Source organism: Eulemur rufifrons, chromosome 4, assembly GCF_041146395.1.
Source record: "Eulemur rufifrons isolate Redbay chromosome 4, OSU_ERuf_1, whole genome shotgun sequence".
Classification (NCBI taxonomy): domain Eukaryota; kingdom Metazoa; phylum Chordata; class Mammalia; order Primates; family Lemuridae; genus Eulemur; species Eulemur rufifrons.
In genome coordinates, this window is record NC_090986.1 from 28,271,426 (window position 1) to 28,287,982 (window position 16,557).

The following is a 16,557-nucleotide window of genomic DNA, read 5'->3' on the forward strand; positions in this document are numbered from 1 at the left end:
TGCCACTTTTGTGGAACAAAAAAAGCTGAATATTGACAATTTAATGTGGTCCACCTAATAGAATAAAAAATAGAGTTATTTGTGAATTGTTTATTTAGGGTAGAACTTGCAGTAGTACTTAGAATTTACAGAAGTTACATTTTAGGCTAAAATAAGATAGAAATTATATCTATAGTTGTTTAAAAGTAGGAATATAGCTAAAATATTAAGTTCTATAATAGAATTCCTGTAAGAATTCCATGCTTTATATTCGAAGTTGGATATGTGATTTTTCTTTCTATGAATCTAATATTCTATAACTTTTAAAACATTCTGATAAAGATGTTCTTTATGTTGTTTTTCTCAGTTTAAATATTTGCTTTCAAACCAAGCAGTAAGACCAAAACAAAACAAAACAAAAAAACAGATGGTGGGCTTCATGGACATTCCACCTGCTTAGAAGGGCCTAGTATGGTCATCTTGAAATTCTCTGTAACATTTGAACAGGGGCTCTACCTTTTCATTTTGCACTGGGCCCTGAAAATTATGTAGCCAATCCTGAATCTATGGTCTTCTTAAATTTGCATACAAATTAGAATTATAAGTATGCATTAATTCTGGGCCATCAAAGGCTAGATTATCACTTTTAAATTATATTTGGGAGTTGTCCTTACATAACAAAATGTACTGCTCCAAAGATCATTTCAGAATATAATCTATATCAATGTGCATTTGAGAAACATTGAAAAATTTCTAAAAGCACTCTGATATTTTTGGATCAATTAATCATAAAATATTTCCAAAGGCACAAATAAAAATAACTGTAGAAGAAAATATTGGAGATGCAAAAAAAAATCCATCATGATATACCAGTTCAATTTTTTGAAAATAGATAGACATGAAACAAAGAATAAAGAAACAGCAAGAAAATATACCACTATTGTGGTTACAGCTTCTAGGCAAACTATTAAAATGATAACCAGATCCAGGTAGCAACAGATGTATCTGCCATCAAAAAAACTAAAATTAAACCAAGTGAAAAATTTCAAACTAGGTAACTGCTCAATGGAAAGGAAAAAGAATAAAAATCACATCTGCTTACATGGTGATGAAACATGAAAGATTCTGCTAAAAGTTTATGTTGAAAATTAAGATAGAGTTAATCTATGCACACTCATTCAATAAAAAGAAAAAAAATGAATTGGTGGACCAATGCCAGTTTTAATTTTGAAATCCTCAAAAAGAAGAAAATTAAGATCATAGTTGATAGATTCTCTACAGTATAGCAAGAAAACCCAGCCAAAACTCTAAAGGACACAAAAAATACTCAGTTTAAAAACAAATGACACATTTCTGTTTCTTAAAAGTCATATGTATAATCTGTGGGTGTTTTTTCTCCTTTAAGAACCATTTGGGCTGGGCGGGTGGCTCACGCCTGTAATCCCAGCACTCTGGGAGGCAGAGGTGGGTGGATCATTTGAGCTCAGGAGTTCGAGACCAGCCTGAGCAAGAGCCAGACCCCATCTCTACTAAAAAAATAGAAAGAAATTATCTGGACAACTAAAAATATATAGAAAAAATTAGCTGGGCATGGTGGTGCATGCCTGTAGTCACAGCTACTTGGGAGGCTGAGGCAGAAGGATTGCTTGAGCCCGGGAGTTTGAGGTTGCTGTGAGCTGTGAGCTAGGCTGATGCCACGGTACTCTAGCCTGGGCAACAAAGTCTCAAAAAACAAACAAACAAAGAAAAAAAAAAAATTTGACTTGAAATCTTTAAGTTCTTATGAATGTTTTAGAAATATTTACACTAATGAATAAATCCCATAGTTATTTAATATTATTTAAGAATAATATTTCAAGTTATTTATTGTATCAGTAATATTAAAATAATAGTGCATGCAGTTCACTAAAAATCAAAAAAGCTAGGTGATTATAGAGTATAAAGGCTGGAGAGAGCTAGATCTAAACCAAGTTTGCCAAAGCAATGAGAAGGAAATCTAAAGCCTGCTCAGCTCAGGAAAGACTTGTGAACCCTTCAGAATAGAACTAAGAGGGTGGTATTAATGGAAATTGAATTCAGCTGTCCTACTGTGGCCTTCACTGTCAAGGAAAAGGATTAAGAGGAAAAATTTCAAAAAATACTTACATTTGTGAGATTGGTGTTGAGAAGACATCTGTGAAATATTGTTATTTCTTTGGAGTAAAAAATTTTAAAAATCAGTGAGCATTATGCCCCTTTCCTTTCATGTTATCTTTTGCTATTCTTCTTCTTTACATCTTTCTTCTTCGCTCCTCCTCAGGCCTTAGCTATAGTCTTTTAGTCTAGATTATGTTTACTGTTTTTAAAATTAATTTCTGGTATTTTTGTGATCATGCATTGTGTTTTAATATAGGAGAACAATGTGTGTATATTCCTGAAAGTCCTTGGTTGCAGGCTCAGAGATTTCTGGAGTCTCTTGGGTGCCTGCTTCTAGAGGTTGCCTTCCTGATATTGTCAATCTCTAGAATACTTGTTCTACCCTCATTTTAAAGCCCTGAGCACAACAGTCTTTCCTGTCCCTCGTTTGTAACACCATAAGACTCTTTTGTAACACTGAAAACGTGCAATGTGAACAATTGTTGGCTGCCAAAACAAATAAAAAAACAAACAAACAAACAAACTTTCAGGACTTTCCACTCTGATCTCCTATACTGAAAAAATTCGCAGTAATGAAAGGACACTCTATCAAACTGATCACATTCTAAACACAATTTTTCTTTCTTTACTTTATGGATTCATATAGAAATATTCCATATAATTCCTTGTGCTTTATCCCATGGAGCCCATCATATGAACAACAAATGAATAAAAAAGCAGGCAGGGTGAATGCACATTTAAAGCACAAGTTTACAACAACATCAACTAGCATCTCCAAGTGGAACAGACATTTGGAAACCAGTTTGGCAGAGGGCATATAGTAGGGAAGACAGTGGCTGATGCGTGATGGGAAGCAGTAGGAGCAACCAAGTTTTTTTATATTGTTTTGGTTCAGACTGTGCATTTATCAAGTTAAACACAGTTGAATGATCATTCAGTTTAATAGCTCAGTAACAGAAAATTGAGACTGGATAAAGAATACATGGAAACATCTATGTGTGTACACTCACATGCAAAATCAGTTCCCCTGAGTTTATTTTACTTACATGAATTTATTGATTTAGATACAAATAGTATTTGTTTTAGATACCTCAAAAATATTTCCGGAAATACTTCCATATTCTTATCTATTGAAGAATCTTCTTAAGGAAGAGAAATAATTATTAGCAAAGAATCCATATTCCCAAGGGCTCCATTTCTATCTCCCCATCCCAGTGATAAATTTCATAGATTGGGAGAAGTGAGTCTGTGATGTTTACACTAGTTTCTCTATATATTATTAATTTTAACAGGCTGTTTGTTTGAACAAATTCTAAGTATAGACTACTAAGAAACTAAGAAAAAAAATAATGTATTACATTTGAAAACACAAGTACCCTGTAAACAAAATCTCAGTATAGAAGTAGGTCTTCCTAGATTGAAATTGGAACTAGCCTATTTCTAAAATTTATATTTTTCTAAGGACAAAAAACCAAATTGGGGCTACTGATAATTGCTATAGGGTGGAAATGGTCTATTATCCTATATTTCTGTCTTGTTGCATGTTTTGTAGATAAATGTCATGCATTAACGTTAGGATAGCATATTGTTATTAAATGTTAATGCAGGATTCTAAATTTTCTAGCATTCCTAGAAAAGCAAACTACTGATAAACTGTATTTATAAAGAAATATTACATTCTACAATAAATTGAGAAATCCAGGATAATAAGACTTCAAGAAGTGATAATTTATATGATTTAATTATAGCACGTTTTTCTTGCTGATGATATTATAATTACATTTTAATAAAACAATCTTAGCAAAAATATTTAGAGTCCAAATGTTTAACACAAAAATCCAATCTCATTTTAGCTCAGACTAGTATTTTAAATGTAATTTCTGTTGGCAATTTAGTCTGATTCTTATAGTTCATTAAAATAAATCAATTTAGTAATAGCTGATTTAGTAATAGCTTCTATGATTCCAAGTATTTTCCTATGAAAATATTGACACCACCACAAGAATTAAAAATATTGAGAAATATTTCTTATATGATGATTTAAGTAGATGTGCCTTTCCTACCTAATACATTCTAAGTATAAAGTTCTCAGATTTGTACATAAAGATGGACCATAAAAAATATAATCATGGTGGAAAATACATGGAAATTTTTTTAATACGGAGGAAGAGTTCAAATAATACCTTTGTACTGTACTGTGTCCATACAAAGCTTTATTTAAACAAGCAAAAACAATGCTGACTTCATTATGTTAAAATCTTCAAGAAAATTTTGGTAGATTAAATCATATTCCAGCAATTGTTTACTCTTTCTCCTTTCTCTGTCTCTGAGGGAAGGATATATTTCCCGCTTGTTCACTTTGGCCCTTAGCTGTGTGACTTTGCTTTGGCCAAAGAAGTATCTTAGATGATTTAATGCAGCAGAAGGTTGGCATGGTTTTGCACAGGTGGGTTTCCACTCCTGACTTTTGTCCTAACAATAACATGCTTCCGGTACTGCGGTGAAGAGGATAACATGTAAGTGCAACAAATCAGGACATGACCTGCAGCTTCAAGCCAATGCTAGCGAAGCCCTGCCTACATTAGCTGAATTGCAGCTGCCCACAGGTCTATGAATAAGAAAAAAATCATGGTTACTTATATCTTCCACTAAGTTTTGCATTGATTTTTTTATGCAAATCATAGTGGCAATAGTTGACTGCTATAAAGGTGTCATTGTTCAACATTTCTGTTGTTCAGTCATCACATCTACAATGTGTAAATCAAAATATCTTTTAAAACTAATTATAACTACATTCTAATTGAAGTATATGATATCACAATATTTCATTAAATAATCTCTGCTAGATTATTTTATATTCAATTTCAACAGAATGTCTTCTAACCTCCCAGAATTGTAGCTAATTCTCTGAGGCTAAATCAGAAATTTTACTATAAACTATAAAACCTACAAAGTGAAGTCTTCCTTTACTTGTTATTATGGGAATGTTTTTGGTTTATTTGTTTGTTGCAAGCCGGTATAGTCTTATTCAAATTTGTGTGCCCAATACTTAGGAGAGCTCCTGATTCATCATAGAACCTCAATAGCATTTGTTGAATAAACTAGAGATTATTTTCAACCTTTCCTCACCACCTACCTCAAAAGCAGACTACTTCATAACTGAAATAGGTTTCGTTTCTAGAATATAATCTCTCTCATCAATGTCCTCATTTTATCATTTTTGTACTACCCTTATCTTTCACAATGCTGGCATTTAGTAGGTGGTAAATCAATGTTTGTTCAATAAATTAATGGATGGACAAATGAATGAACCATATAAGAATTTTAAAATAATTATCCAAGATTAAAGCATATTATTTGTCATCAGAATAATTTTAAATAGTTCCTCTTAGTAGACTATAATTAAGATTTGCTTTCCTGTTCCATTTAAATTTTAAATCCAGTGATCAAAGTCATTATGAATTCCATTCATTTATTCAATAAATATACAGTGAATATTTTTATGTTCTATGACAAATGGAGATTGTAGTCAAAGACATTATAATGGCATTATACATAAAAGTTTGTTTTAAATAGACAATAACTTGAAATTTTTCTCCTGTTGCAAATCCAAGAAATTTATTTATAGGTTTAGATGCAAATTTGAAAATGTCAGATAAAGATTTTTTTTAAGAATAGGTGCTCTGACTCGGGGGGATGGGTGGTACATGGGCACTATATATAACCTGAACTTTTGTACCCCCATAGTAAGCTGAAATAAAAAAAAAAAAGAATAGGTAAAATATTATCATTGATTGAATTATCACAGAAATATGACAAAATCTACTACCTATGATCATATTTGTGAACCAGACCTTGAAATTAGTATTCTAGTAAGGCATTTGTGCTCTTAGATGACATGTGATAATTTTTCTATTTAGTTCTCATCAATAAAAACAAACAATAGAGTTACTTAAATGAGAATTAAATATGAATAACTTGCTTTGATATGTTTGAGGTATATTTCACTTATTTTTTAAGACAGAAATTATAAAATGTGTACTCTGTATACATGTAGTGGTTGCAAATTAAATATTTAAAAAACCCTATGAATACAGTCTTCATTTCAGGATCTATTAAGTGACTTAAGATTACATTTATTTTCTAAAATCTTAACCATCTTCTCAGGTGATGTAATTCTTTTACAAAAATCTTGAAAAGATTTTCTTATTAAATTAAAAATGAACGTATACAATAGAAAGTTGAGTAGGATAGAGTGAATTTAGCAATTATCTTGTTTTGTTATATATATCTTATAAATTAAAATTAGACTTCCATATAATTAAAAGCTGACAAGCTCATTTGCTTTTGTAAGGTTAAAAGAAAAGGAGTACTAAAGGAAGTTAAATTAGATTTTACCATCTGTTTAATGAGTTTCAGGCCAGGTTTGATAATATATTTCCAGACATAAAATTTCAAAATGATCATTTTCAGAAATAGTAACTGACCTGCCTTGTAGATAGGTATATAAATGCCCACTCAAACTCAGTACTATAAAACTCATGATTTTTTTTACTTCTAATGAAACCAATTAAGTTTTCATCATATCAATGTGAAACACATAATAAATTAAAAACATATTGGTAAGACTTATCACATTTCATATAGTTGTTATAATGCACATTTTAAAATACTTAGTTTAGTTTTTAATGAAACTTTATATAGTATTTATTTCACTCCGTGAAATATTCCACGCCTAAGAAACTTTCCTTGTGATCCCTGGCGGCCATATTCCTCTCATAAGTCAGCCTACTTTCAAGGTGCATTAACTGCTTCAAAACTATAGGGGGCCATCTGGTTAAATGCTGCTGAACTGCCAGAACTATATCCAGGAACTGCTCTGCTCTGACAAATTATGTCTTCAAAGCACCTTCATAAATTGACATTCCAGTAATTACAGAGTACATTTATTGAGTCTGCAAAGCATTATGGTCTCGAAATACACCTGCAGAAAGCTGAGAACATGCATGAGCCACTCAAAAACTATGTCTGGCAAAAGTGTGAATACTACAAAAGATCATTAGAGAGTTTTGGTTTTTTTTTCTGTACCAAACCTTAAAGTAACTGGAGTCAAGTTGTGACAGTTGCCCAGAGAGGACTGTACCTGGTCCAGAAAAATCATAGATAACAGTAGAAAAGCTGTGTTGTTTGACTGGGGAGCCTTATGAAACTATGATTACCCCAGGAACCCAGAATTTAATGGAGGGTGGCAGAACTATAAACTTGAGTTAACACCCAGAAAAAGCTAGAGGAGGAGTTTCTTGAGCATTTAGTCAGAACAAAAAGATCAGCCAACTTCAGACTGAAAAATTAGCCAAGTTTGTGAGATATGGCTCACTATACTGAAATCAGGGAAGACAAAGTTTAGAATCAGAGATAAGTAAGAATAGTAAAATAATCTAGATATTTGGGTATAAAAAATGGGTGCAGAGTAACATAGTCTTACTGCAGGTATCATCCTATACTCTGGCATTTCAATGCCTTGATTTATCTTCTCTAGAGAAGTGCTCTTATAAGTCAGTTACAGAATGCCAAGGAGAACGTAGGAGTACACATGTTCTTTATTGGGAGAAACTGAGACACAATAAATGACTAAGAGTTACAGAGAAAAAAAAAGACATAATAGGTGTTTTTCAAGTAAATGTAGTAATTTTTCTTTTAAAAAGACAAAATGGAAGACCCAGAAATTAAGAAAGAGTCTGGACTATTCAAGGAACTGAAAGAGTGAAGAATGTTTGCTGGGGAGAGTACAAGTCGCATGTGTGCAGGCAAGGGAAATTAGCAGATGAGGCTGGAGAGATAGAAGACTAATTTACACAGGTCCATATAAATCATGAATCAGATTTTGTCTTTAGTTTTAAAAATTATGATTATATTTATCAGAGTAATAAATACATAGTAAATAATCTAGTAGTATCAAAAGGTTTGTATTTAAGAAATAACATTCCTATGCCCAAGCTCTTTATACACCATGTTTCCTGCTCCTGGAGGCAGTCATGATTAACCTGATTAATCATTCTGTCATTAACCTTACATGTTTAAATAATTTGCATTTAATAGACAGCTTTTATATTTCTTAATTCATCAATTCTTGTCAATGTTGAATCATTTTCTCTTATACCACAAAGTTCCCACATTCCTTTTTACTATCCAACTATTAGAGTTTTAGAAACTAATAATTGTGCCTACAAAAGCAATATTCATCTTCAGGGTAATAATGCAGTAGGATTATATTACTTTTCATGTAAACCTTTTTGATATCTTATAATTTATAATTATCATATCTATCAATTTGCATAGTTTTCCTTGTATCTGTAACATCTTTCTATGTATCTATGTCATTTTTTCTCGAATGCTCTAACAAATTTGCCAAATGTTTAGCAATATCTTTTCCACGCATTCAAACATATTAAGTTACTGATTTTTTTTCTTTTTGGGTTAGAAAATTTCCTTTCACAAATAGTCATCCTTTCTACCATTTCTATGTATTCAATATCATGTTTCCTGGATCCCATGTGTTCTTATTTCTTGGTTATTCCTTTTGTCAGCAGCGTTGTATAAAAGGTTTACAAAAGATAAATTTGTATATCCTTATCTATTTGAAAATCTCTTCAATCCACTACTAATTGTTGGTAATTTACCTAGGTATAGAATTTCAGATCAGAAATCAGTACCTCATAATCTGAAGGCATTGCTTAAGCATTGTGCAGAGATATAGCTACAAATCTGATTCCCATTATTTTTATGAAACCAAAAGTTTTTTTTATTTCTTTCTATGGAAGATTTTAATATCGTCCCTTCATCATCAATATTCAGAAATTGCATAATAATTTTCTTACTCATTTGGGTTTGTCAGTGAGTGTACACATGTGTGTTTTCATTCATTCTGATGGCCACTTGGTGGGTTCAATATGGAGTTATGACTCTTATTTTCTGAAAATGATTGGCATATTATTTATTTGATAAATTCATTTTCTTTATTTGTTTAGCTCTGTTCTCTGAAATTCTTATTATTTGGATCCCCTAAACTGAAATTTTAATGTCTAATCATTTTACTTCCTATTACCTTCTTTTTTTGTTACTATTTTTGTAATAATTCCTTGACTTTACTTTCAAATGCTTCTATTGAACTTTTAATTTTTATATGTTTTTAATTTTCTAGAGTTTTAAAGATGTCTTATTGATCCTTTAGAAGCAATTTTTATTGTTTTAAGAATGCAATATGCTCTGTCATTTTTTCTGTGGTTGTTCATGCAGCTTTTAGGTATTTTCTTCTATATTCTCTATTGCCTACACTTGCTCAGAACTTTTTTTTTTATTTCATTTTGCTTTTACATTTTTCATATTTTCCTGAAATGTACAGATATCATTAATTGTCCATTGATACTAAGCATTAAGGGCTAGCTAGAAATTATTGTATGTGGATAAGGTATACTGGAGGATTTCACCACCATTTAATTAGATGTTAAGTTACCATCTCAATGGGTAGAGGCCCAATCAGGATATGGAATTACTGGGTCTAGAATTAATCAGTGGCTCCAAAGCAGAGTCACCTAGTTTTCTGCATGTGCAGTGTGCACCTATATGCCAGCATTCTGAAACAGGCAGGTCAACGTGCAAATTTTCACTTATTTCCCCTGTTTCCTTCTTTGGTTTTCGTGTTCTCTATTCTGGCTACAGTTATGAGCCAGGAACCTTCCTGGTACATTTTTGTACAAAAGTTACACATCCAGACTGCAAGGGAGAACAATCAACTGGGGTGCAGTATTGACCTGAGTAATTAAACAATACACATGCATTTTGTTCTGCACTCTATCTCTGTCCTTCTTGTACTTCCACGTACCCCGGGTGTTGTTAGATGAATTGCCTCACTTCTTATAAGTTAATCTCTCTGCATATATTTAAATTTCAACTTCTGCTATTCCTGTCAATATCCATTTCTTTATATGCTTTAATATTAAAAAATATATTTGGCTTTCCTTTTTACATAGTAGATGATATGCTTATATTCACTTATGTCTAGTTTAGAGGGGTTATAGAAAAGACAGGAGATCCATATGTGACCAAATTTCCACATTTTACCAAAAATCCAAAAGACTATACTTCATTATAATAGTATAGTAATTAATTTAATGGCCTTAAATGGGTACTGACATGATAGGTCTACCAACAGATTGCTAACTGTCTATTAGATTCTGCCACAAATGATAACTAGTGAATTTTGCAAGAGTATCTCAATAGGGTAATGGGTATATAAACCCCACAGCAGTATGTTGTACTACGAGGCTAAGAGAGGAATTGGAGATGGCAACTATAGGCAACTACACTGTTATATAGTGGCAGCATGTTTTATTGAGACTGAAAAAAAAATTGTTTTGTTTTTTGAAGTTATTGAATGAATAATTATGTTAAATAATTGTCAAAAGCATTATATTTCTCACTTATTCTAATTGTTTATAATATAATTATGTACCTTTGTATTTTTGATTTTATAATTTCTAAAAGAATTTAAGTCTCAATTTTTAAAAAAAATCTGAATTTAGTGGGAGTTTGTTATAATTGAGAACCTCATTTTGTGAAATAAACCATATTTTGAATTTTAAGCAGAAATATATAAAGATTTTAGCCTATAAATGGCTATAGTTTGTTCTAATGATTTAAATAAAAAATACAAAGTTCTAATTTTCAAAGTTCTTTCAACATTTCCACACAGAAAATCTTGCAAATAAATGGCTCTAGTCTTAACGGATAATGATAACATGTAAAATTAGCAGCATCAGAGTAAGTATAAAGTCAAATTATTATCCAACGTAAAACAATCATATATTCTTCAAATAATAAAAAAGAAATTACCAATGGCCAAACTCAATTGCATTACTTTCAAAGAGTTCTTAAACTTTCATTTCCAGTTGATTGTACACTAATTGAAATGGTTGTTGTATGCTGACAATTGATTTTTTTAATGAAATGTTTAGCAGCGAAGTCAGTGCATTATACCACACACTCCAGAAAGCAATCTTCCATTGAATTTACTCAGCCAAACTAATTGCTATATTAGATGACCATTGAAAGCTATTGAGTGCCTTTAAAATACTTCTGAACCAAAAAAAAAAATAAATAAATAACAAAATGTGTTTTGGTCACTACTGTAATGGTAATATGAAATCAAGAAGTATTTGTTTTGCTGGAATATTAATACCATAAACTTGGGAATATGACATTAGTATGTAATGGAGATGAGAGGGAAGGGGTCAGAGTGCTTTTGCAAATTTTCTGAGCAAGGGAAGAAGTCCATAGACATGAAGAAAGTTCCCAGAATCAGCTTACACGCCATGGTCAAAGAACCTACAATTATCAATTTACTAATCAATTATGATTAACTGGTTCTGTATCACTGTTGCAAGCTGCTAACAATATGAAAAAGTGTTTCTAAAATGTGTTGTTTTTTTTTTATTTCAGCTTATTATGGGGGTACAAAAGCTCAGGTTATATATATTGCCCATGCCCCCTCATCCCCCCAAGTCTGAGCTTCAAGCATGTCCATTCCCTAGACAGTGTACATCGCACTCATCATGTAGGTATACACCCATCCCCTCTCTCCCCCCACCCCCCAACCCCCCCCCAGTCAGAACTTCAAGCGTGTCCATTCCCTAGACAGTGCACATCGCATAGTAAGTGATTTTACGAAGAAAGCTGACACGGTTTTCAGAATTCAGAAACTTTGAGATGCTAATAGTATCTTTTAAAACTCCTGTGTTTTTATGTGTAAACACTACCCTTATAACCATCCATTGAGATTTGTTAGAACCTCTTCTTAGTCTATCATGGTTCCAAAGTTACTATTTATCATATTGGTATCTTAGGAACAGAGTGAAAAATATCAGAGGCAATTTAGCACAGTTTTTTCCTACATAAAATAAGAGTGTCTTTCATCTCTGCCTGAATCCAGTAAATTATGATCATTGGAACGTATATTATAAAATATCTACTTATTTTGTGGTTTTAAGCAATGGTTATGATTATTGCTTTCCTCCAATTTAAAAATCAAATGCATTTTATATATGAATACACTGTGTAAAGTTTTAGTCTCCATAAAAATGAATATTTAATGGAAACTTAATATTCGTATATATTATTGGAATTTTTAAGTTTGAGGAAATAAAATGTTACTTAAATCTACTACTTTTAACAACATTGTAACATTTATTGGTTTTGCAATAAAATGATTATAGAAAATTGCTGTGATATTACTTTTTATGTTTCAAATTGAAAGTAGGTAAATTAATTTCTAAGCAGTGAGGCATTATAATTCGCAACTAACCGTGCTCTGCAGTAAGGATTCTAACTGCTGACATCATTTTCTTGAGAAATGATAGATGTTATTTAATGTTTAAAGATAAATTGCTGCATACCTGTGACTTTTTTGCTGACAATTTTGCCCCAAACAAACAAAATATGAACAAGAATTTTCAAAATAAGTTTGCTAAGCAAGCAAATCTGAATTAAAAAGGCTCAGTCAGATATACTAAGATGATTCAATTGTTGTTGTCAAAATATAATATCAAAAGACAATTCAGCCTGATGCAAACATCTAAGAAAGTTAATGTTAGCACTTTAGCAAAATTCTTCCCATTAGGAATTTCTTCACTGGCCATTGGCTACACCACATTTATCACAAGTAATCTCCAAAGGGACAAGCATTGTCTGAACAGGCTACGGAATTTAGGAAACTGCTGGAAAGTTTCTCTGGGAGCTTGCAAAATGGCAGACCTAGAGAGAGTTGTCAGAATCACAGATGGAGGAGGGAGTGTGCATGACTCCCCTCTTTCCTCCAAGATTCCTATTCTCAATTCAGAAGGATATGCAGAGGGAGTGAGGAAACATTGAAGTTCCAGAGATATTCCAAGCTGTAATCCACAGGTCTCTATTTGTATCAGACCATTCTCAGAACTTTTTTGAGGGGAGGTAGAACATAAATATAAGGTTTGTCCTAAATGATGAAACAAAATTTAGAGTGTTTATGTTATGACCTCTCTCTAGGAAGCCTTAAAATTTTTATAAATTGTCTACTAACTAAAATATTTCTTTTGGCCATCCTTGAAGTACCCCAAGTGACACTAAGCTTAGGCTATCATTCCTAGAGGGTTGCTACTTTGGTCTCTAGAATGATGGTCCTCCATAACACAGATGTCTCCTGATGACTAGCAACTCCCACCTCCCACCCATACCCTTAACATTCAAGGAAAGCTGACACATTCCGTTTGCCTCAGGTAGAAATGGCTATAATTTTGGTTGAGAAAAATTTGGCAATTTTATCAAAATACTTACAATTATTAATGAACATATCTAGAATATTCTATAATATCTAGAAAGTATCACAAGGAAAAAATGCCAGAAACATTTTATGTATATTGATATTTCTATCATCAGTCTTTATTATGATAAAAAACTGGCAATGACCTAAATATTCAATTTTGGGTGATTATATTAAATAAAATTATAATCCTTCCATATGATAGAATAATATGCAAGCATATGGCAGAATATTTAATACCATGGAAATGTATTTGTTGTGTTGTTAGGTGAGTAGTTCAAGTCACAAAACCAGATGTACCCTATGATCCTAATTTTGTTTTAGTTCCAATCATAATCGTCTTCTGCTAGTATTACTTTCTTCTTCCAATTTTGCACCCCAGGGTCCATTTTCTATTATAAAGTCAAAATAATCTTTATAAAACCTAAATTAAATTGTATCATCCTCTGCCTACAGTTTTTCAGTGGCTTCCTATTCCACTTTGGATGAAATAGAAGCTCTTCACTGGAGACCACTGGATTCCCAAAAATATGATTTATGTTTATCTCTCCCCTCTACTCACTCTGTTTTAGCCACATGCCTTTCTGTTCCCCACATAAAATACTTGTTCCTGCCACAGGCCCTTTGCAATTATTCCTTCTGCCCCAGACACAGTTCTCACAGGTTTTCCTACGACTCCTTTCTTTTTTCTCCCTATTCAATACCAACCCAATCACTCTCCTTCCGGTGGCCTCCGCCAGCACACTCTTCTTAAGTATCTTTTCCTACCTCATCCTGTTTGGTTTTGTTTATTGCATTTGTTAGCTGCAGTTACTATTTTATTTATTTGTTCATTTACTTTTTCTTATACTGCAAATTCCATGAGAGCAGCATTTTGTCTGCTTTATTCACCACTTTAACTTCAGTCCCTGCACAGAACCAGAAACTCAACAAGCACTTGTTGAATATTTTGAATAAATTAATTATTAAGACATTAAAAAGTGGCATTTTCAAAGTAAAATCTCTACTTATTTAGTGAATCTAATTGCAGAGGTTTCAGGGTAGAAAATGAGGTTCAGATCACTGGCAGGACAAAAATGATGTTTTTGGACTAATGTATGGAGGCCATTTTTGCTATTATAATAATTATGGCTGACATACTTCCATATACTTATATATGGGTAAAAATGGAGAAATGGAACATTTGTTTATCCCTTTGGCGAGAGATGTCATTTTTCATAGTACAAAGTTAAGAAATTCATTTAAAATCCATTACAATAAAAATTTAACTAAATTTTATTCAAATACTGAGAAGTGGTCTTCTAAATCTACAGATTCGATTTTGAAATATATTCCTAAGTCACTTCGTCCCTGGCTCACACTATTCCCAATTTAATAAGTTCTCACTTACAGAAGACAATTTTCTGAATCTTTTCAGAAAACGTTGTTGGATCCTGTTAGCATCCCTTGCCGTTACACAGTACAGTAGCTACTCCTGCCAGGGCACACGCACATTATCAGTAGTCAGAAGTCTGGCAAAATAAAAAATTTCTCTTCATCTTCAGGAGGGCTGGATTGTAAAAGAGCATGTTCTTAGACATTAAAGTTGACTATTTTAGTGACGTTTGTGTGAGATGTGACTTTCTCCTATCCTCTATAAAAATCTAAATTTCAATCATATCATTCTAGTAGACTTTAAAAAGATAGATCTCAAAGGTAGCATTGTATTTGATATTCTCTCGTAAACCCAGAATGAAACTTAAGCATGAATAAGTGCAGATTTGCACACTCTTAGAAAGATGAAGGAATGGGACTCAATTTAATATAGGAACTAAAAAACAAAAGTAGGATGATTTCCCCCTGCCACCCTGAAAAGTCCATGTATTTCAAACATATGAAACAAGAAGAGGAGGAAAGTTTTTGGATTTTTTTGTTTCAGTTTTTGCTTTGCTTTATTTAGGAAAATATGTACCTATTGCTCTCAGTTGGGCTTTCCATATTTTGTTAGGTTGAAACAATCTAGTTGTAATAACAACTTAATATTCACGTAAATATGCAAACAACACGGAGAGATTGAGGCTGTTGGTCTTGACATTGGTGACTTTGCTAGGACAGTTCAGGGTTTGGCATATATTAGGAACTTAGAAAATTCCTTCCTCCCTCGTTCCCTTTCTTCCTACTTAGGTGGAGTAAAATTGGAGAGGAATATTTACACAGTAAGTGGAGATAGTGGGGATTATTTTTCTAAAAATTGGATAAATTTCCAGTGTTCCCAGAAAGTCAGTTATCAAATTTTCCTTATAACCTACACTTTTTTTCTGAATGGGCAACAAATCAGTGGCTCTTTCTCCTAAGGGTTTTTTATTTTTGTTTTGTTTTGTTTTGTTTTTTTAATGTAAGCCTTTACATTTTGGGTATCTATGTATTTGTATTTCTATGTTTTCCTATAACTGTACACTTCTTATATAGCAGCTCCATCCTTATTATTTATAATAGGGTTTCCATTCTCTTTTCATCATGTATATATCCCATAAAAAACAGTTTGAACACATAGCTACTTGGCATGTATATTTAGGTATTTATAAACTCTACCCATGGGCTATTGCACTAATACATTACATATATTACATATACCTTCTTACAACAAAAAAAAATATATATAAAAGAATGAGAGAGAATGCATTGAAGAGTATGCACTGAAGTTCTATTTTTCCTTCTTGCACTCCCTGGGGAATGCTCATTGCACTGTGGAGACCATTAAGATTTTGCTGTGTCTCGACGAGAGGAGTTGATTAATGCTAAAGCTCTTCTGGTTTTATTATTAATTGTGCACTATATTTTTCAAATAATCTAGATGTACATATCATACTACGGTAGACTATGCTGTGAGGTGCCACCTGGACCAACTCACTAGAGGCTGTGAAGTTTAATTCATCAGTAGTCGTGATACCACTTTTCTCTTATACTTTTTCTCAGTAGAACTTATTTTTGGCTCTGCATTTTCCCAATACACCAATGAATTAATAAGCAAAGTAGCTATTATTGCCTCCTGGAAGGGAGAAATCTATGGTATTGTACCCCAGCCCCCATGTCCTTCTTATGTATCTTTC

At 32.4% G+C, this 16,557-nt stretch overlaps 1 protein-coding gene across 1 annotated transcript in view; it reads right to left on the minus strand.

The window, feature by feature from the left end:
* The window catches only part of GPC5 (glypican 5), a 1,319,614-nt gene that overhangs the window by 840,362 nt on the left and 462,695 nt on the right, over positions 1-16,557 (minus strand). The window lies entirely within an intron of this gene.